Source organism: Bubalus kerabau, chromosome 8, assembly GCF_029407905.1.
Source record: "Bubalus kerabau isolate K-KA32 ecotype Philippines breed swamp buffalo chromosome 8, PCC_UOA_SB_1v2, whole genome shotgun sequence".
NCBI classification, from domain to species: domain Eukaryota; kingdom Metazoa; phylum Chordata; class Mammalia; order Artiodactyla; family Bovidae; genus Bubalus; species Bubalus kerabau.
In genome coordinates, this window is record NC_073631.1 from 64,424,668 (window position 1) to 64,445,982 (window position 21,315).

At 45.3% G+C, this 21,315-nt stretch overlaps 1 long non-coding RNA gene across 1 annotated transcript; it reads right to left on the reverse strand.

The window, feature by feature from the left end:
* Positions 1 to 7,670: 7,670 nt before the first annotated feature.
* LOC129658561 (uncharacterized) lies at positions 7,671 to 14,279 on the reverse strand. The gene is made up of 3 exons (XR_008717412.1): positions 13,901 to 14,279; positions 9,356 to 9,439; positions 7,671 to 8,080 (listed from the first exon to the last, which is right to left on the reverse strand). It is a non-coding gene; the product is annotated as an uncharacterized LOC129658561 (long non-coding RNA).
* Positions 14,280 to 21,315: the final 7,036 nt, after the last annotated feature.

Sequence of the window (21,315 nt, forward strand, 5' to 3'; positions counted from 1 at the left end):
TCTATAAATTTTCCTTTGAAGTGTCTCATTCTGAAGGCAATCCTCTTACCTGGCCCCATTCCTGAGATGCTGCCGCAGCCCTGGCACAGACTCACCTGCTCAGATGCCCTCGCTTCAGGCCATTTCCAGCCTCAAATTCAACTGTGAATCCCACTTTTCTCCACATGGGTCAACCTCTCTAGTGCTTCGGGGTCATCCTTAACTGACCCTCCTGCGTCTCCCATTGATTTCCTCACACTGCTCCACACAGGGCCTCTCCCCCAGTCAGGCTGTCTCCTCAGTCTTGGGGTGAGCTAAGTATAGCCCAGTCTCTGTGCTTTGCTGTGAGTCCTGGGCCCTCTTTTTACCTACATGCCTCCCTTGGATTTGTTGATGTTCAGTCACTAAGTCGTGTCTGACTCTTTGTGACCCCATGGCCTGCAGCACTGCCAGGCTTCCCTGTCCTTTACTGTCTCCCAGAGCTTGCTCAAACTCATGTCCATTGAGCTGGTGATGCCATCCAACCATCTCATCCCCTGTCACGCCTTCTCCTCCTGCCTTCAATCTTTCCCAGCACTGGGGTCTTTTCCAACAAGTCGGCTCTTCACATCAGGTGGCCAATGTATTGGAGCTTCAGCTTCAGCATCAGTCCTTCCATGATGGAGAATGAGAGAAATGAATATTCAGGGTAGATTCCCTTTACGATTGATTGGTTTGATCTTCTTGCTGTCCAAGGGACTCTAAAGAGTCTTATCCAGCTCCACAGTTCAAAAGCATTAATTCTTTGGTGCTCAGCCTTTTTTATGGTCCAACTCTCACATCCGTACATGACTACTGGAAAAACCGTAGCTTTGACTATACAGACTTTGTCAGCAAAGTGATCTCTCTGCTTTTTAATATGCTGTCTAGGTTTGTCATCACTTTGGATAAACTCATTCAATTCATAACTTTAAATACTCTTGACAGCAACTTTCGTATGTGCGTCTGCAGCTCCTCCTCTTTTCCCAAATCCAAATTCATGTCTATCTGCCCACTTTGATATCCAGTCAGCATGCCAGATTTGACAAGTTCAAACTGAACTATTGATTTTCCCACCCTCCCTAAACATACTTGCCCCCCAGCCCACCCCATCTGATGGTGGCAAGCACCACCAGCACCCACCCACTAACTGTCCCTCTCCCCTCACACCCACTCATTTAAGGATTCCTGTTGACTCAGTCTTGAGACATTTTTCCATCTCCACTGCTAGCACCGTAACCCAGGTCCTCACCATCTCTAGCCTGGATTCCAACAAAAGCCCTAACTGTCCCCCCAGATTCTAGCCTCACACAGTCCATTCTCTACAGATCTTCCAGAGTTGTATCTACAAAAACCCGAACTGACGCCATTCCTTGGATTTAAGCCACCCACGATTTCCTATTACACAAAGGAACTTTGTATCCTGGCCACAACACCCTGCATGACATGGATTGTGCTCTGATTTCTCTTATTATGTCCCTTCCTCTTTACTCCAACCATGCTGGCCTTCATTTTATTCTTCCTGTGCATCAAGCCTGGTCCTGACTCAGGGCCTTTGAATTTGCTTGTCCCTCTGCCTGGGACACTCTTCCTCTACATATGCCCATGGCCTGCCCTTTCTTGTCTCTCAGACTCCAGCTTACATGCAAGTTTCTCAGGGAGATTTTCCCCAATCACTCATCTAAAGAGCCACCTGGCCACTCTCCATCACAGCACCTGGTTTTATTTTCATTAAAGCACTTATCATTCATGATACTTTCTTGTTTGTCTTTGTCTACCCTACCCTGCTAGAATAAACATACTGATAGGCAAGCTCTTAGTAGGTCTGAGGGGTTCATAGTCTGCTGTTCTAAACAAGAGGGCTGTCTTCACTCATCTCAAGAATACACCAATTAACCTGACCAACAATACGATCTTAGCTAAAATGCACGTGGCCTGAGATAACAGCTATGAGTTCCAGAAAATGGGTTTTGATATAGATACACAGGTTAAGAGTAGGATGGCCTAATTTCCAGGTTAAGTCTTCCTAGAGGATGGGTAAGAGTCAGATCTGGGTTTTTATTTCATCAGCTCTGTGACATTTGTTAAACCACGTACCTTTTAGAGCCTCAGTTTGTTAATCTATAAATTTGGGTTATTGATATTAACTGCCTAATTGGATTGTGAAGGTTAAATGAGACAGTGCTTATAGTTTTATAAGTTATATACTTAACACAGTAAATCCTGGGGAAAATGTTAGCAAATAGTGTTTTATTACTTTATTCCCTCAAATGGAGTTGAGCCATCTCTCAAATCACTGGAGTCAAGATAGAGTTTTTAAGAAATAATGCTAGGACAAATAGGTAACCATACGCGAAAAATCATATTAGTACCGTATCTTATACCACACACAAGAATAAAATCCAAACGAATGAAAGATCTTAACATAAAAAATGAAGCCATACAATTACTAGAAGCAAATATGGGTGAATTTCTCTATAACCTTGACATAGAAATAAAGTTATCTATGGTTTAAAATCCAGAGGCAAGAAAAGATTGATAAATTTGATGACATAAAAACAAAAAGTTTTGCATGACAAGATACATTGTAAACAGAGTTCAAAGTCAACTAACAAACTGGGAGGACACATTTGCAACATATAACATAGACAAGGGACAAGTGGTTACTAACCTTAATACATCGTTGTTGTTGTTGTTGTCACTTCAGTCGTGTCCGACTCTGTGTGACCCCATAGATGGCGCCCACCAGGCTCCCCCGTCCCTGGGATTCTCCAGGCAAGAACACTGGAGTGGGTTGCCATTTCCTTCTCCAATGCATGAAAGTGAAAAGTGAAAGTGAAGTCGCTCAGTCGTGTCCGACTTAGCGACCCCATAGACTGCAGCCTACCAGGCTCCTCCATCCATGGGATTTTCCAGGCAAAAGTACTGGAGTGGGTTACCATTGCCTTCTCTGAATCTTAATACATAAATTACTTTTAAATACGGAGGGACCAAAACCCAGAAAGCTGGGAAAGAATATGAAAAGACAATTCACACACACAAAAGATATGAAAGTGGTCCTCAAGAAAACAAAGCAAAGTCGCTCAGTCATGTCTGACTCTGCGACCCTGTCGACTGTAGCCTACCAGGCTCCTCAATACATGGAATTCTACAGGCAAGAATACTGGAGTGGGTTGCCATTTCCATCTCCAGGGGATCTTCCCGACCCAGGGATCGAACCTGGGTCTCCCACATTACAGGCAGACACTTTACCATCTGAGCCACCAGGGAAGCCCAAAAAAACAAACCATTTCATAAATCTGAACATGTATACATCCATGAAACCATCACCACAAGCAAGATAGTGACTATATCTATTATTTTCTCCAAATTTCTTCGTACACTTTTGTAATCTCTCGCAACCACCCAACCATCCATCCCTACCTCTATGGACCATCATTCCCCATCCACAGGCAACCACTGACCTGTTTTCTGTCACTACAGATTTACTCTCATTTTCTAGAATCTCATACAAGTCCAGTCATATTTTGTCTGGTTTCTTTTGCTCAGCATAATTATAGCATGTATCCATAGTTTACTCCATTTTATTGCTGAGGAGTATTTCAGTCTCACATGCAAAAGGCAATTATTAATATTTGTAGTGTTTCCCCCTCCTCCTTCTTTAAACCTACAAGCTCTCATTCTATGGTGCCACTCTGGTCAGAACTCCCTCATAATTCAGAAATGAGAACAGTCCACGAATCTTGCCTTTAGAACTTGCAACCTCTAACCTTCCTTCAACATTTGAGCAACCTGGCAAGAGAACGTAAGCAGATCAAAAGTTCTCCTGATCTGCATTAAGCAGGGGTGTTCTGGTAAATGTCCAACAATAAGCTATCAAAAGGAAAAAAAGAAAGCCCTGATTTATAGCATTTGCCATTTTCCTTGGTGCAAGTCCTCCTACCATGGCAAAAGTGAAGCTAAGACGGACCACTGAGTGGGATTCTGGGAAGGGATGTTCTGCAGTGAGGCCAGCTCCAGCACACCACTGGCCTGAGGTCTGCTTAGATCTCTCCTGCCATCGAGAGAAGGCTATGCCCCCTGCAGGATTCTTGCCGATGTCAGTACTGCACGTGGAGGAGCTTGAATCTCCCATTCCCGGGGCCACCTTGGGCTCTAGGGTCCTGATTCCACACTGGTGGAACCTGCTTATTATCACATGGGAGCAGACAACGATATACCCTTTTCTACAGTTCCTGCAAACAAACCCCACTCATAAGAATTCCCTAGCAAGGTTTCAAGCAGGTTTGGGGAGCACCACAAAGTCAGTCCTAACTGGAGATTTTTCCTAGGCACTTGGAGTCACTTATCCCCAGGCTCTCTTGGCATCTTGCTGATCCTCTTGCCATCCTTCTGCACTCAGTCCCTGCCCCCTACCCCAGGGAGGGGAGCTTGGCCTCTGCTTTGTTATCCTAGCTGAGGCTCCTGCCCTTCTGGCCTTACTTCCCACCCAGAGTGTTTATAAAGGTATCTAAGCAAATAAAGACATTTCCTCTCTAAAAAAAAAAAAAAATTGGTGCCTGCTATAAACAATAAAAGTTTAACTATTTTAACCTACATTCTTTGCCTTCTCTGAATCTCCATGTTCTGATCTGCAAAATGGGTGACATGGTAAATTAGAAATGAGATTATGTGTATAAACTGTAGCACCCCTCAATACAGCTGCTGCTGCTAAGTCGCTTCAGTCGTGTCCGATTCTGTGTGACCCTATAGACAGCAGCCCAGCAGGCTCCCCCGTCCCTGGGATTCTCCAGGCAAGAACACTGGAGTGGGTTGCCATTTCCTTCTCCAATGCATGAAAGTGAAAAGTGAAAGGGAAGTCACTCAGTCGTGTCCGACTCTTCGCAACCCCATGGACTACAGCCCACCAGGCTCCTCCATCCATGGGATTTTCCAGGCAAGAGTACTGGAGTGGGGTGCCATCACCTTCCCCATCAAAAGAGCTAGCCTCCAATAATTCTAATCCCCTTTGACTTTCTTCCCCTAAAGTTAGAGGGTTGAATTTTGCCTCCTTTTCTTCAAGATAGATGATGGGGAAGCTGGCCTGGGCAGCCCTTCTACTACCTGAAGGAAGTATTTGGGAGACTGTAGGAAGGTCTGCCAGCGTCAGAAAGCTTTTCCCTCCCTGAAGCCCAAGATCAAAGTCAGGAAATGAGAGCAGGGCAGCTCAGTCCCTCTAAGCTTATGTTGTTGTCAGAGGGCCTCAGACTCACAGTACATGGCCAAACATCACTAATTTATTTCGTAACATTTGTGATTCTTTGTGTGATCAAAAGTGTGTGAATAGTTGCTGTTACATAGCTTTTTTGTTTTTAAGGCACATTCTGGGCTCTACTAGCTCTCACTGAGACAGCCTCACTGACCCCTGTTGAAGGTCAGGGGTCAGGGAGACACAGACTTAGGTTCAAATCCCAGCCTCACCACTTAGCAGCTGTGTTGTCACTTCAACTTTCTGAACATCGTTTCTTTATCTTCAGCTTCCTTCCCACTTTCTGCTTAATTCATCTGAAGCACAGAGGCCAACAAATGGTGTCTGGTGAGCCGAGCAAAAGGCAAAGGAGAGTGGAAGTATGAGGAACAGGGCCCCCGGTGGCTTCAGAAGGATGGTCCAGCATGAGGTGGGGGTGTGTCATATCAGACCCTCCCCAGAGCTGAGCATCCCAGAGGCTCGGCTGAATCCAATGCTGAGGGTGAGAGGGGTAACATTGGGAATCCCAGCCCCACTGGCCTGGTCCTTGCCACTTTACAGACAAAGCAGGCTGTCAAACCCAGCTCCATTTCTCAATACCATGCAATCCACTCAGAGACCCAGGATGGGGCAGCTGGCCAGATCCAACTTTAAGGCCACCGGTTTTCAGCATAAAGGAAACTGCTCCTCTGCACAAGTCATTAAGGAACTGATAATAATCTGTTGCCAAGGTAGCTATTCTTGCAAGACGGTCAAACAGAAATTACTCAGATAGTCAATAGTGATGTAATTTTGAACCCTGTGGTTATTTGGCATCAAGTCAAGAAGCACAGCCAAAAGTCCATGCAGTTTTTTTTTTTTTTTTCCTTTGCTTGCAGTTTTTCTAAGAGCCCAGGCATGGGAGCCTTGTCTACACCCCCTGCCCTTACAGCCAGAGGGAGCAGCGGTATTTGTCATCATGCCTGGGAAAGAGAAGAGGTCCTTTGTGGAACTCTAGAAGGCTCCTGTGCCAGTCTCCTCTTCCAGCTCTTGTCAATGCTCCCTGTGGAGGGGTGCCTGGAGAACAGCCTGTCAGCATTTTTCAGGGCTGAGAAAGTCAGGCTTTCTGTCGCCTTGGCTGGGATGAAGGACTTGATCACTGGTCGGGAGCCCAGGATTTACACAGAGAGGAGCAAAGAGGGATGGGAAACATCGGACCTTTCACTGATTGAGAATTGGGGACTTGGAGCTGGAATAAAACTTCCAGTCACCCTGCTCTCTTGATTGATGAGAAATGGAGCCCAGGGAGAGTCACACAGCTCAGTGCCTGGGGCTCCCTTCTGCCCAGAGCCAGGAGGTCTGAGCAAATCGGGCATCTGGCCCGGTGGTACCCTTTTCTGGACAGTCCATTGCACCAGCCTGGCCTCTGAAGCCTGACTCCTTAGAACCATGCTGCAATGCTCCTAACTCTGTGGTTCCCCAGTAAAAGAGTGGATTCATATCTAAACTCCTTCTCCACCTCCACCCAGCCACCTTAGCAGGCTGCCTCCAGTTCAGCCACCAGCTGGTCCTTTCTAGCTCAAGCATGAGTAGGGATACAGATTCCCAGAAGAGCAACTCTAGGATGTCATTTCAGATCCTGTGATCACGGAAAGACTACAGCCAGACAAGGGCTTGAAATCTGACTCCACCACTCTTTATATTGGTCAAGTTACTTATTTTTCTGAGTCTCAATGACCTCACCAGTAAAATGGAGATGGTAAAAATGTGCCACAGAAGGTTTAAGAGCTAAATGAGAGCCTACAGGGTGCTCGCAGCATTGTGACTCCACCCAGGGGTTAACAGCTGCTGCTTTTTGGGATCTTCCATCTTACCTGGCAGGCCCAAGTCTTGGTGGGTCCCTGCTGTCTGCTTTCTTTGCTGATCTTGGCTGTACATGTTTTTCATTCCAAATTCCTCAAATGTTTACTGAACACCTACTGTATGCAGGCCCATGTTGAGTGCTGGGGGGTACAGAAACCACTCAGCTGCAGTTCCTGTCCCACGGATGCTCAGAGCCCAGTTGGAGGGCAGAGCAGAAAAGCACAGAGCAACAACTCCACAAGGCAGAGAGGGTCACAGGTGACATACATATATGATCTGCAGAAGCCAGATGAAAAGTCGAGTGCTTTATGGTTTGAGTGTTACTTAAATGCCTTTCCCGTTCCAGTAGGAACCTGTTTCCCCTTCCCATATCAGAGACCCAGGCTCCTGGCCTGAGAGTAAAGGTTCCCTATCAGGCCGCACAGCATGGAGGGAAGGCTTGACAGTGTCTGAGGGGAAGCCTCAATAGAGAATTATGCAGACTGTCAGCCATAGGCCATGCTCCCAAAATCTTCCAAGAGCCTAAGGCAGGGATTCAGTGCACTTGCTTTATTATGTTGTCATTGTTCAGTTGCTCAGTCATGTCCAACTTTTTGTGACCCCATGGACTGCAGCACGCCAGGCTTCTGCATTACTAACTCCCGGAGCTTATTCAAACCTATGTCTACAAAGTCAGTGATACCATCCAACCATCTCATCCTCTGTCGTCCCCTTCTCCTCCTGCCTTCAATCTTGCCCAGCATCAGGGTCTTTTCCAATGAGTCAGTTCTTTGCATCAGATGGCTAAAGTATTGGAGCTTCAGCTTCAGCATCAGTTCTTCCAATCAATATTCAGGGCTGATTTACTTGCTTTATTGGGGGGATGCTTTCACAACAAAGGGAGAGAGGGAAGGAAGGTAAGGCAGGTGATATGACTTCAGCTGGCGTCTGGCTTCAGCCTTCCCATGGGGCGCTCTGGAGTAAGTTGCAGCATGGAGTTGACTTCACCATGACAAAGAGGCCATGCTTGTGTCTCTGTTGGGCATTAGATGGGTTTGGTGGGGGAGGGAGGGTTGGTGGATACCCCTGGGAGAAGTGGTTCCTGTTGGGCTGAGGACAATTCTGGAGGAAAGGGGCGTACCTCTTAGCCCTCAGCAACCCACACCCACAGCTCCTGGAGGACAAGTGCCCTGGCCCACTGCACTGTCCAATTGGAGGTTTTAGAACTGCGAAAGAAAAGAGGTCTAAAATGCTAGAATGTGTATATGAGAGAAAAAAGATAGGGACAGGAAGACGACCGTGATTCTAGCAGTTTGTGTTTACTTAGCTCTCACTGCATGCTTGTACCAAGCCTTTTATAAATACACATTTTATAACTATAACCTCATTGAATCTTCTCAAAGACCTTATTAAAATATACATTTTGTGTGTAAGGAAACTGAGGCTCACAGAGGTTAAGTCAGTAGCCAAGGTCACACAGATAGAAAGGCCAATTCCTGGAGCGGAACTGGATTACTCTACAAACCAAGCTCTCAAATCCTGCCACACTGCCTAATCATACTGCCAGCCTGTTTGGATAGGCAGTTTTCAAGAGGGGTCTCAGGTGGCAGCACGGATGAAAAGAGGCCTCAAGCAACCTTCCTAGTTTCCAGAGCTGGTCACTTTCACTCTCCTTGCTCCCTCCTTCCTCCCAGCCATCCATGGCCAAGTCTTGCCACATGGCTACAGCTGTTATCATGAGAGTACACTATATGTATATATATGTATATACATGTACACACACACACATGTGCTCACTCTCAGGGTCTTTATCCTTAAGTTCTTGCAGGCATTTTTCTCTGGACCCTTGCCCTTTGGGCAGGCCCTCCCCTAGCTGGTTTAATGAAGAACACACATTTCATCCTGGTGAGAGGAGAGACTAAGAGATTGAAGAGTGATCTCAGGAATGGAGATTGAATCACAATCATGATTTCAGCCCTGACTGCGTGCTGGAATCATCTGAGCAACTTTTAAACCTCTCAGTGCCCAAGCTGCAGCCCAGACCTGCAACCCAGACCAACTGTATCAGAAGCCTGAGAGTAGGAGCCAGACATCAGTATTTTTCACAAGAAAACAGTGTCCAGAAACAAAAACTTCAACCTGAATGTGAAACAAGAGAACCATAGAACTTTACATTCTATTCCAGAAACTCAACCAACATTTTGTTTGCAAATCATGTGTCGATCACCTACTATGTGCCTCAAACACCCAGGCCTTGAGACTGGAAACCAGCACCTGAGGACATGGAAATGGAAGAGCACAGAATTTTACCTGAAGGAACACCAGTCCATGGGGGAGATAGATGCTCACAGCCAGCGGCCAGCAAGTCCCACACCAGAGGCACACCTGGGGAATCTGGGGAAAGAGGAGGAAGCAACGAATACTTTTTCAGGAAATGACTGCACAAAAGGAATTGACTTTTAACCTAAGTCTTAAAAGATGCAGCTGGAGAGAAGGTTGCCAAACCCAAGGACACAGATTAACAAAGGCCCACGGATGTGTGTGTTGCACCCTCATCAGAGGAGCAGGTAGTGCTCTGACATGGCTCTGTTGAAGGTTTTGGCGCTTATTCAACTAAGCACCTCCACTGTATCTCTTTAAGGACTCTTGCTTCCACTGGCTTTCTAAAGCAAGCCCTGCTTATCTCCTTCCAGTTTAGTATAGACTCTATTGGACTCCTTGCCTCCAATCTCATCTACAGCTTAACACCTACAGGCATAGCCTCAGAGATACTGTGTGTTCGGCTCCAGACCACTGCAGTAAGAAGAATACTGCAATAAAGCAAGTCACATGAATTTTTTTCATTTCCTAGTGCATACAAAAGTCATGTTTACACTATACTGTAGTCAATTAAGTGTGACTAGCATTGTGTTCTTTATAAAAACACATACCTTGATTTAAAATACTTTATTGCTGAAAAATGCCATCATCTGAGCTTTCAGTGAGTCATAATCTTTTCTCAATAGTAACAAAGGTCACTGATCACAGAGCACAATAATGAAAAAGTCTGAAATACTGTGAGAACTAACAAAATGTGACACAGACATGAAGAGAGCAAATGCTGTTGGAAAAATGGTACTGATAGACTTGCTCAATGCAGAGTTACCACAAAGCTTCAATTAAAAAAAAAATCAGTATCTGTGAAGCATGACAAAATGCAACAAATAAAACAAGATATGCCTCTTCTATAAAACTCAGTTTTTCAAACAATCATTTTTTTACATCTTAAGATTGTGTTTGCATTTGAACAGGATTCAGCTGGGTGACTCTTCTTCTCCACGTGATGTCCACTGAAGTCACTCGGGAATTCACAGCTGGCAGACAGGCCCCTCTGGAAGGTCCAAGACAGCTTCACCCACAGATCTGGCACTGAGCAGAGCTGGCTTGGAGCTGGAGGGCCTAGATATAGCCTTTCTACGGCAATCCCAGAGTAGTCTTACATGGCTCTGGGCTCCCAGAGAGAGACCCAAGATTGAGGAGATAGAAGCTGCCAGTTTCCTAGCGCCAGGTGTTACTCCCATCAAATCAGTCACAAAGCCTGCTCAGTGTCAAGAAAGACCTTACCTCCCTGGGAAAGGATGTCTGGGAATGTATGGATATCTTTCATCTGCTCCAGCCTTGCACCCATTTCCAGATGAAGTTCCCCAATTTAACAGTCCTTGGTTATTCCAAAAAAGTTACAGTGGTTTCCCTTTACCTACAGCACAAATTCCAAACTGCTTATTTTGGATGCACAGCCCTTCAACATTTGACGCAAAGCATCCTTTCCCCAGTTGGAAGACACAAGGGTCTCTGGCACGCTGCACCTCTTGCCAAGGCCTTGGGCTCTCTTTAGCTGTTCCCAGGCGGTTTCTCCAGGTTATGTTTTCAGCAAGCTCCAGCAGGGGATGAGATAATGTCTGTCTCTCTCAAGGAGCAGGCTGCTATAAGGTGGTGGGCTCCCCAGGCCCAGGGTCCCTTTCCTGGGTGTCACCCCCTGTGGCTGTGGGTGTCTACCTAGACCCACTTGTGTAGCCCCTGGGGGCTTGGAACTAGTGTGACTGTCCTGACCCTCTGGATTCTGCTATTGATACAAGTAATCGAGTCCTTGGTCCCAACCCATGGTCCTGACTCAGGAGCCACATGTCTTCTGTCAGCATCCATGCACTTGGCAGACCAACTCATTCACGTGCAAGCAGGGAAAATTTCAACCTCCTCCCAGCCCTTGGCACCCAGCATTAGTCACCACTTTCAGCTGCTGGAACCTACTTACTGCCCCCAAGAACGTGTGGAAAATTCCACCTAAAATATCCATAGGTCTCTCCTTGGTCTTATTCCTTTCCACTGGCAAAGCCAAGTTGCTTCTCATTACTTTCCACTTATGCCAGGTGTGTTCACAGCATTCCCTGCCTCCAACCTCTGGGTGGTGGTTCTAGCAGCAAAATCCTTTGTGATGGACCCTTCGAGGTACTACGGCCTCATCGCTGAGCTCTCTCACTGCAGCGAAACCAAACCTCTCTCTTTTCAAAGCAGTTTCATGCTATTCCTCTTGCCTGAAATTATCCATCTTCATCTTTGTCTGCCTCATTCTTCAAGGTCCAGGTCTAGAGACACAGTCCCTAGAAAGCCTTCTCTGTGGTCTAGCTAGTTCAGTTGGGGGCCCCTCCCCTGTCCACCTGGCCTGCCTGCACACCACACAGAGAAGCATCAACTATTACCATAACCACTGGCTGAGTCAGCTCTTCTAGTACCACGAGTTCCTTGGAGGCAGGAACTGAATCTTGCTCATCCCAGTACCAGTGTCTAGCTTGGGTGATGCTCAGAAATATTTCTTTAAAAAAGAATGAGGGACCTCATTCTTCCCTGGTGGTCCAGTAGTTAAGACTTTGTGCTTCCACTGGAGGGGGCATGGGTTTGATCTCAATCCCCAGGCAGGAAACTAAAATCCCACGTGCTGTGGGGTGTGCCCTCCCCAAAAGAATGATGATCACTCCCTACATATTCTTCCCTTACCACCTCCGGTCAAAATTATCTCATTCCTCCAAATTCCCATTGGCCTGGTTTTCTTTATTACAGTATATATGTGGATGATCTGGCACTTCTCATATGCATTTCTTGAGGGTCGATATCATATCTCCTTGTTCAGATCAATTTTAGATGACTTTGGAGTTCTTCTAGCTTTCCATTTTGTAGATACACTATTATTATTATTTGGCCTTGCTAGGATGCTTGTCGGAGAAGGCAATGGCACCCCACTCCAGTACTCTTGCCTGGAAAATCCCATGGACGGAGGAGCCTGGTAGACTGCAGTCCATGGGGTTGCTAAGAGTCGGACACGACTGAGCGACTTCACTTTCACTTTTCACTTTCATGCATTGGAGAAGGAAATGGCAACCCACTCCAGTGTTCTTGCCTGGAGAATCCCAGGGACGGGGGAGCCTGGTGGGCTGCCGTCTATGGGGTCGCACAGAGTCGGACACATAGCACAGCATAGGATGCTTGTGGGAACTTAGTTCCCCTACCAGAGACTGAACCTTAGTCCACAGTAGCGAAAGAGTGAGTCCTAACCATTGGACTGGGAATTCCTGTAGATACATTATATTAAAACCCCTAAAAACCTAACCCAAGGATAGCAAGAAGAGATTTGTAATAAGTTGAATTTTATCTGGGTTAATAGACAGATTTCCAACTAGCTCTAAGCGCATGTTAATTTGCAATTCTATTTCTAATATAATAACCAAATCAATCTCCTGGGATAAGGGTACTTTTTCTCACTTCTGACTATTTACCACTTCTTAGCGAGTTTCAGGGGGTGAATTTATTCAAGATTCAACAAATATTTATTGAGCCTCTAATAACATTCCCACCCCCAGGAACCTGGCCATTGTCCCAGGCAATGTGTTGGCAGGGAACGGAGCTCTGCTTTTATTTATAGATTGGAGATGGAGCAGAGTCCCCACTGCAGCATTGACATGCAAGCTTCCTAGCTGTTAATCAGAAAAATCAGAATCTGAAAAGGTCATGAACAAACATATGGATGGATGGATGCCTTTTGACAGCTATACTTCAAATGTGGTTTGTCCTATTCTTTCCCCACTCATCAGAACACACTTCTCCCAGAGCAGTCTGGAATGTTCAGCAGCTCAGTTCAAAGGAGGGCTCTCCTGGGGCAGCCCTGGAGGGTGGGAAGAGTGTAAAAGTCCCTAGGCAGAGCTGCTTCTGGGCAGCAAGGCAGAGAAACTGTCCTGTGAGGAGAGAGTTGGGTTTCCTTGTCAAGTCACTATGAATCTCTCAAATTCTAGTTCAGTTTTTTGAGAAAGATAGACATCTCTACTATTTTGTCACGGCCAGGTGTGTAAGATGGAAACTAGCAATACACTGAAGTGAGACTCCAGTCAATGTCACCACATGACATTGTGAGGTTCTGTGGTCTGAGACCCAAGATCTGGATGTAGCCGGTAAAATCTGGAGAAAGGTATTTCAGTTAAGAGCAGTAGTATGGTTCAAGGTTTAAAATGTGGTCTTTCAAGTCAAAAAGGACTCCAGCTCTACTTCTGCCACCTACCAATAGCGTGATCATGGGTGTGCAAGTTACAGTTTATCCTGAGTTAATTTTTTTCATCTGTAATCAGAAACGATAAAGCTATGTCTCAAAGTCATTATGCTTTCACCATGTGTTGAATTCAATTCCACCCCTCCTGAAAGTCCCACTCATCTTGATATAACCCTTAAACATTTGTGTGACTTTCCCAGATACATCCCCCCAAACCCCAAGAGAAGCCATGCTGGCCTCTGACCTGCCTTCCTTTCAGACTCCTTTACCAAATAGGCAAGTACCTGGTTCCTTTTGTCTCTGTATGAAGGAGGCATTGTGGCCAAACCAGGCTCATTTTGCCCGACACAGCAAGCTGAGATATCAAGATGCTGAGGTTTGTGCAAAAAAGAGGGTTTATCTGCAAGGTGTGGTGTATTTATATGATAAAGAATATAGCAGCAGGGCAGTCTGGGTGTAGGGAGCATGGGGAGCATGCGGGAAAGTGAAGAAATGCTCAGTAATCATCATTCTGCACAGGTGCAGCTAAGCTTAGGCCTCTGCATGCTCAAAATGGAGGCGCTTAGCACAATCTGAGGAGTTTTTGGTCCTCTGACATCAAAAGGTCACTGAGCTGACACTCACAAAAGCCACTCACACAGTTGGAGAGTCAGTGGTCTTAACCTGCTCAGCTCAAACTAGACACAGCTGACTTCAAGTTCCTAGAAAACAGCTCTGGTAAACATCTTATTAGGCTACATGCCACTTCGAGGATACACAGGTATTTTGTGGCAACAATTAAAACAACCCTGATTAGTGAAGGCAGGCCACAGGTGAAATGAATTTGATTAGTGATTACACAGGATTTCAGTATTTTCTCTCTCTCCACCCATCCCTAACCAACTAAAGATAATTTTCTCTTTACCTACTCAGATTTTCCTTTTTCCTTACTCCCTGAAAAAGAATTTAGTCTTTAGAAACCAAGTTACAAAATGCTTGGATGACCCTGGAAACATAGGGTGGAGAGAAACAGGCCCTGAGCTGTAGGAGGAAACCAGGCATCAAAAGGAGTTCAAAGGCAATTTGACAAGTAAGATCCTCTGGAGCATCTGTTGTATGCTGGGAAAAGAGACAAAAGAGATTTTAGAAGGCTTTGAGGAGTTTTAATTTTTTCCCCCATTAATATTTCTTAATTCTTTTGGAAAACAAAAAAGTATAATTTGGCTTGCATTACCGACTCGATGGACGTGAGTCTGAGTGAACTCCAGGAGTTGGTGATGGACAGGGAGGCCTGGCATGCTGCGATTCATGGGGTCGCAAAGAGTCGGACACGACTGAGCGACTGAACTGAACTGAACTGAAGTGTAATTAATTTTGGACTCTGTGGGTTTAACTGTGTTTCAGTACATAAACTGAGTCATCCTGAGCCTCAATATGTATCTGGTTTACACTCCTGACTTCAGAGCCTAGGATAGTATATGACATATACTAGCTATTTCAACTCGTGGTTGAATCAGCTAGAGCCCTGGTGGCTAGGGAAAATACCTGAATACCATTTCTTGTTGTCTGAGCTGTTCCATCACAGCCACAGTGATGTCACCATGGAGGGAGCCAAAATTTGAAGGGACAAGCTCAATAATAGATAACCTTAAGGGTATATTTTCAGCCCTCAGTTTTAGCCATCTTTCTAATACACGACAATGACACCCTCACCCCCCACTCCACTCCCAGACATGGTTCATTTAAACGAAGACAATCCAATTCTCTCTTTGGAGCCTGGAGATGGGAAAAACACACGGGTCTCAGCCTGGGGTGGTTAGCTTGAATCAGTCAGTGGAAAACTGTCTGAGAGAGAGAAGGAAAGATTGGAGAAAGAGGGAGCAATAAAGAGTATCCAGGGAGCTCTGAAATCTCTTTCTTTAATAATAAAGGTCCACCTTGGCCGAAGCTGTTTTGGGATGACTTAGCTACAACCAAAGTAACCTTGACCTAGGCAATGACATCAGTGTCTTGCGCCCAGTGCTTCAGTGCTGCTGGCTGTCCTTCTGCCGGTCGCATCCCCACAGCTCTGGGAAGCCTGGGGATGCAGTCTCATGGGGGTCTTACAGGCCATCTGAATGTCTTCCACCCTAACTCGGTCCCTCTTGCCTGGTAGAGGGGAGAGGAGTGGAGAGCTGTTACTGCCTTAACCTCCCTTTGACACCAGTGAAAATAAAAACATCTTCTCAAAGAGCAAGCCAGCAGAAACAGGAGAAGCAGCAGAGGCACAAGTAATCCATTTTTCTAGGCGGCTAGCAGGCACTTTGGGGGCCTGTTAAACATAACCAGACACAAAAACAAGACAATTCTGCACTAGCTTTGTCCGCAGATAAACTGAACTCAAAAACAAAAAATACATGAAGAGAAAGCTTTCTGGGAAATCAATAAAATAAGCCAGTGTTACCTGAGTGCCATTTTTCTTAAAGTCAAGTGTACAGTCTATATTTTTCTATCATGCTTTTATTCTTCAGTTCAGTTCAGTCACTCAGTTGTGTCCGACTCTTTGTGACCCCATGAACTGCAGCACACCAGGCTTCCCTGTCCATCACCAACTCCTGGAGCTTGCTCAAACATGTCCGTCAAGTCAGTGATGCCATCCAACCATCTCATCCTCCGTCGTCCCCTTCTCTTCCCGCCTTCAATCTTTCCCAGCATCAGGGTCTTTTCCAATGAGTCAGTTCTTCACATCAAGTGGCCAAAGTATTGAAGCTTCAGCTTCAGTCCTTCCAATGAATATTCAGGACTGATTTCCTTTAGGATTGACTGTTCGATCTCCTTGCAGTCCAAGGGACTCTCAAGAGTCTTCTCCAACACCACAGTTCAAAAGCATCAATTCTTTGGCGCTCATCTTTCCTTACGGTCCAACTCTCAAATCCATACATGACTACTTACTTGAGATCAAAAGAAAACCACTCACTCACAACTCTGTAAACCCATGGTCAGGGTGATCCAACCTTGAAGGTCTAAGGAGATGGTAACCCTTGGATAGGCCCATAGTGAATGCCGTAGAGATCTCCTTATGGGAAAGCAACTCTGAGATCAACAGCAGAGTCCTCCTCAGAAAGAACAACCAGAGTGTGACTGTCAATTGTAAAATCTTGATGTGACTGAATGCAAAGTTCTTACAAGAAGATTTTTAAAATTGTAATGCAAGGTATTTTTAAACAATTATTATTCTATAAAAATGTTGGGGAAAGAAAAAGATGAGGTTCTACTTAGTTATTTATGATCTTCTCTTGCATGGTCCTGGAGTTTCATAAAACAAAGGATCCAGGGCCACCCAGGGAAGCCCCAGTCCCACTCCACCCCCCACCCCACTGTCCAAAGTTCTCTTGGCCCCTCCAGTCCCCTCAGAGACCCATGGCTTGAATCATGTTCCCCCCACGGGCTCTGGAAGATGATATCACACCCCTTCCTCTCTTCCCTGGGTGTTTTGAAGCTTCTGCCAGCCAGTGTGTGTGTGTGTGTGGCCAAAGATGGTGACTGCTGAGTAGGTCTTCTCTGTTTAAAAAGAAATATTGATTGTCCTTTCAGTTGTGAAAGTTGAAACCAAGAAGAGTTTGAGTGAGAAGTTGGGAGCAAAAGGAGGAGATTCCCAATTTCTCTCAGAACTTGTGGGGAGGAGATAGGCTGGAGATGGTAGAAGGGGAAGAGGGGACTCAGGAGTGGGGACTAGTACCCTGGCAGGGGGCCTGGACTGAAAAGGCAGGTCAGCTAGTCTGAGACTCTCCTCTGTGGGACAGGAGGTGAGCTTGGGAAACAGAGACGCATGGCCTGTGCCTGAATCACCTACCATTGTCTCCAAACCTTCAGTAAAACCAGTGACACAAAAAGGAAGGCCGTGTGAATGTTTAGTAGCCCCCAGGGGGCTACTATGGCAGAGAGGGAGCAAGAAGGTGCCCAAAGGCAGTCAGGCAGAGGCCTGGACAGGGTTCCATGTAAGAGGCAGCCTCCTCCCCATCTCCTATCCCAGAGTTCCTGCCTTCTCCATGAGGGTCCTGGGTATCTGGGGATAAGTGGGACACACACCTGTCTCCAGCACTCTGTGCTCTAATATCTTTCTTCCCTCAATATCTTCATCTTTTCTTGTGTCCATTTTCACATCTATGTCTTTATTTTCAAGGAAATGATACATTTCTTCTAAACACAAACTGGTCTCTGCTTTTTTTTTAATTGAAGGATTATTGCTTTACAGAATTTTGTTGTTTTCTGTCAAACAACAAAAATCAGCCATAGGTATACAAATGTTCCCTCTCTCTTGAACCTCCCTCCCATCTCCCTCCCCATCCCACCCTTCTAGATTGTCACAGAGCCCCTGTTGGAGTTCCCTGAGTCATACAGCAAATTTGCATTGGCTATCTGTTTTACATATGGTAATGTAAGTTTCCGTGTTACTCTTTCCATACATCTCACCCTCCCATCCTCTCCTCCCCCTGCCCTGTGTCCATAAGTCTGTTCTCTATGTCTGTTTCTCTATTGCTGCCATGAAAATAAATTCATCAATATCATCTTTCTAGATTCCATATATATGTGTTAGTATATGATATTTATCTTTCTCTTTCTGACTTACTTCACTTTATATTATAGGTTCTAGGTTTGTCCACCTCATTAGAACTGACTCAAATGCATTCCTTTTTATGACTGAATAATATTCCATCACATATATGTACCACAGCTTCTTTATCCATTCATCTGTCATTGGACATCTAGGTTGCTTCCATGTTCTAGCTATTGTAAATAATTCTGCAATGGTCTCTGCTTTTAATTGTGATCTTTCATTCTCTATTGTCTCTCAAGATGAATGAAGCAGCTACCATCCAGTCCATCATTTCCCCAGAGGGAAGTGTCCTGGCCTGGACCCTAATGCCAACCACGAAACAAACACCAAGGAAGCACCTTCTTGGGGCAGCCCCAGGCCAGGCACTGGGCATGAAGGAGTTGAAGACACAGTTCATGAGGCTGCCTAATAAACCACAGTTTTAACTTCCTCTTTGATCCAGAAGTTCTAGGCGAGGTGTGCATAAGTAAGTACATGCGTGCTCAGTCATGTCCAACTCTTTGTGACCCCATAGACTACAGCCTGCCAGGCTCCTCTTCCTATGGGATTTCCCTGCCAAGAACACTGGAGCAAGTTGCCATTTCCTTCTCCAGGGGATATTCCCGACCCAGGGATTGAACTCTCATCTCTTGTGTCTAATGAATTGGCAGGCGGTTCTTTACCAGCTGTGCCACCTTGAGAGTGTGTATTTCATAGGACAACATAAGGAAGTGAAATGATGCTTTTGAACTGTGGTGTTGGAGAAGACTCTTGAGAGTCCCTTGGACTGCAAGGAGATCAAACCAGTTAATCTTAAAGGAAATCAGTCCTGAATACTCATTGGAAGGATTGATGCTGAAGCTCCAACACTTTGGCCACCTGATGCGAAGAACTGATTCATTGGAAAAGACACTGATGCTGGGAAAGGTTGAAGGTGGGAGGAGAAGGGGATGACGGAGGATGAGATGGTTGGATGGCATCACCAACTTGATGGACATGAGTTTGAGCAAGCTCCAGAAGTTGGTGTGTGGACAGGGAAGCCTGGAGTGCTGCAGTTCATGGGGTCACAGAGTTGGACATGACTGAGCAACTGAACTGAACTGAAGGAAGTGAAGACACCCCTGTGGTCTTCCTTCCCAAAGTCCATAACCCAAATCTAATCATGAGAAAAACATCAGACAAACTCAGGGATATCCTACAAAATACCTGACCAGTTCCTTCAAAAGTACCAAGGTCATGAAAAGCAAGGAAAGACTGGTAAAATCCTTAGAAAAAAAAAAAATCTATAGTTAACAATATCAGACCAGTGTGACTTTATTTTTGATAAATAACCATGGTTATATAAGATTTTAACATGATGGGAAGTTGGATTAAGGGTATGTGGGAACTCTCTGTACTATCTTTGCCACTTTTCTGTAGTCTAAAATTATCACAAAAATTTAAAAAAATCAATAAGGGGAATGCGTAAAAATGCATCAATAGTTAAGCAAATATTCAAGCTGGCATAATTCTATTTGTTTTTCCCCCTAATAATCAAGAAAACAGACTGAAATTAAAAAGACTACACACATCAATAGCAAAATGTTAATAGATGTTAGCACAAGATAATAATAGATAATTTTACTTTTGTTTCCTGCATTTCTCAATTTCCTTCCAGGAATATATTTACTAACTTTGTAATAATTGTTTTAAAAGTTATACGGAGAAAAAATGACCTACACTCTATGGACCCGAGAAGGGTCAGAGGCCAGAAGATACACCCATGGTAATTCTGTCTGGTGCTGAACAGAAATGAGATGAAGCCCTGGAGAAAAGACAGAGAGCTTTCCAGGAAAGCACAGCATTGGAATGCAAAGCTTGTGCAGGCTCTGAAAGCACTGGGGGACACAAAAGCCTTCAGCACTTTTGGCAGTAAGTGCACTCCCTGCTTGAACAAGACAAGCATCTCGGCTGGGTCAGTTGCCTCTCTGGGTCCTCCCCGCTGACAGTCAGGCGGCAGGAAAGGTTTTCCAGGCTCAGGTGGCCTATTGCCAGTCATTGAAAAGGAAACAGCAGGAATGTGGTCTGGCTGCCTGGTGGGAAAGGAGAAATGCATAGGTGGGTGGCGGGTGGGATAAGAGGGCTCTTTTCACTGGGGACAGTGACATGTCAGGTCCCAGAGTAAAGCTTAGTCACAGTGGGAGGCACAGGAAGCATGACTGCCCTCACACAGCAGTGAAAGGCTCACTGGTGAGTTTAGAAGAGACCAGACTGAGGGGCATGTTCAGTCAACAAGGCACAGACAGGTAATCTTTCTCTTCCCCCACTTTCCAAAGGTTTTGATGAAGCCATAGGATCAAGGGGAAACATTTACATCACTAGTCAATCTCTTGCATTTAATTAACCAGGAAATGCAGAGATTTAATTTCCTGGCAGTCATCCAGAGACTGAAGAAAGGGGATTTGGCAAAATGCAGCAGGATTTCTGCAGGATTTCATCTCTTAATCTTTGTGAAAGTGATGTTGAGTCATTGCTTCGTTCACTTAAAATGCATTCATTCTTAAAACTAATGTTTATTGAGCATCTATTTTTTTACCAGGTTACAATACCAGCATGCCCTCCTTGTGAAGTGAAAAGTGTGGAAGAGTTAGTTGCTCAGTCGTGTCCGACTCTTTGCAACCCCATGGACTGTAGCCCTCCAGACTCCTCTGTCCATGGAATTCTCCAGGCAAGAATACTGGAGTGGGTAGCCATTCCCTTCTTCAAAGAATCTTCCCAAACCAGGGATCGAACCCAGGTCTTCTGCATTGCAGGCAAGATTCTTAACCATCTCAGCCACCATGGAGGAATAATGGAGAGAGGTGGACTAAAGTTGGGGGCCTGGAAGTAATAGAGCATTTCAGCATAAAGTGCTGAGCAAAACCAGCAGCATCGCATTTAATATGACACGGCCTCAGTTTTTCCAGATGCATTGCTCTTCTCTTAAATGGAAAAAAAAAAAAAAAAAAAAAAAAACCTATAGCAAATGACGAGGTTTTTCAGGGTCAAAAGGAAAATTCAGATCTCACTGTAGCTTCAGGAAACTTCTCTAATTGCTATGGAATCATGGCCTAAGGGCAAAAATCAAATGACAGATGCTTTTTTTAGTATAATGCCTAGCTAGGA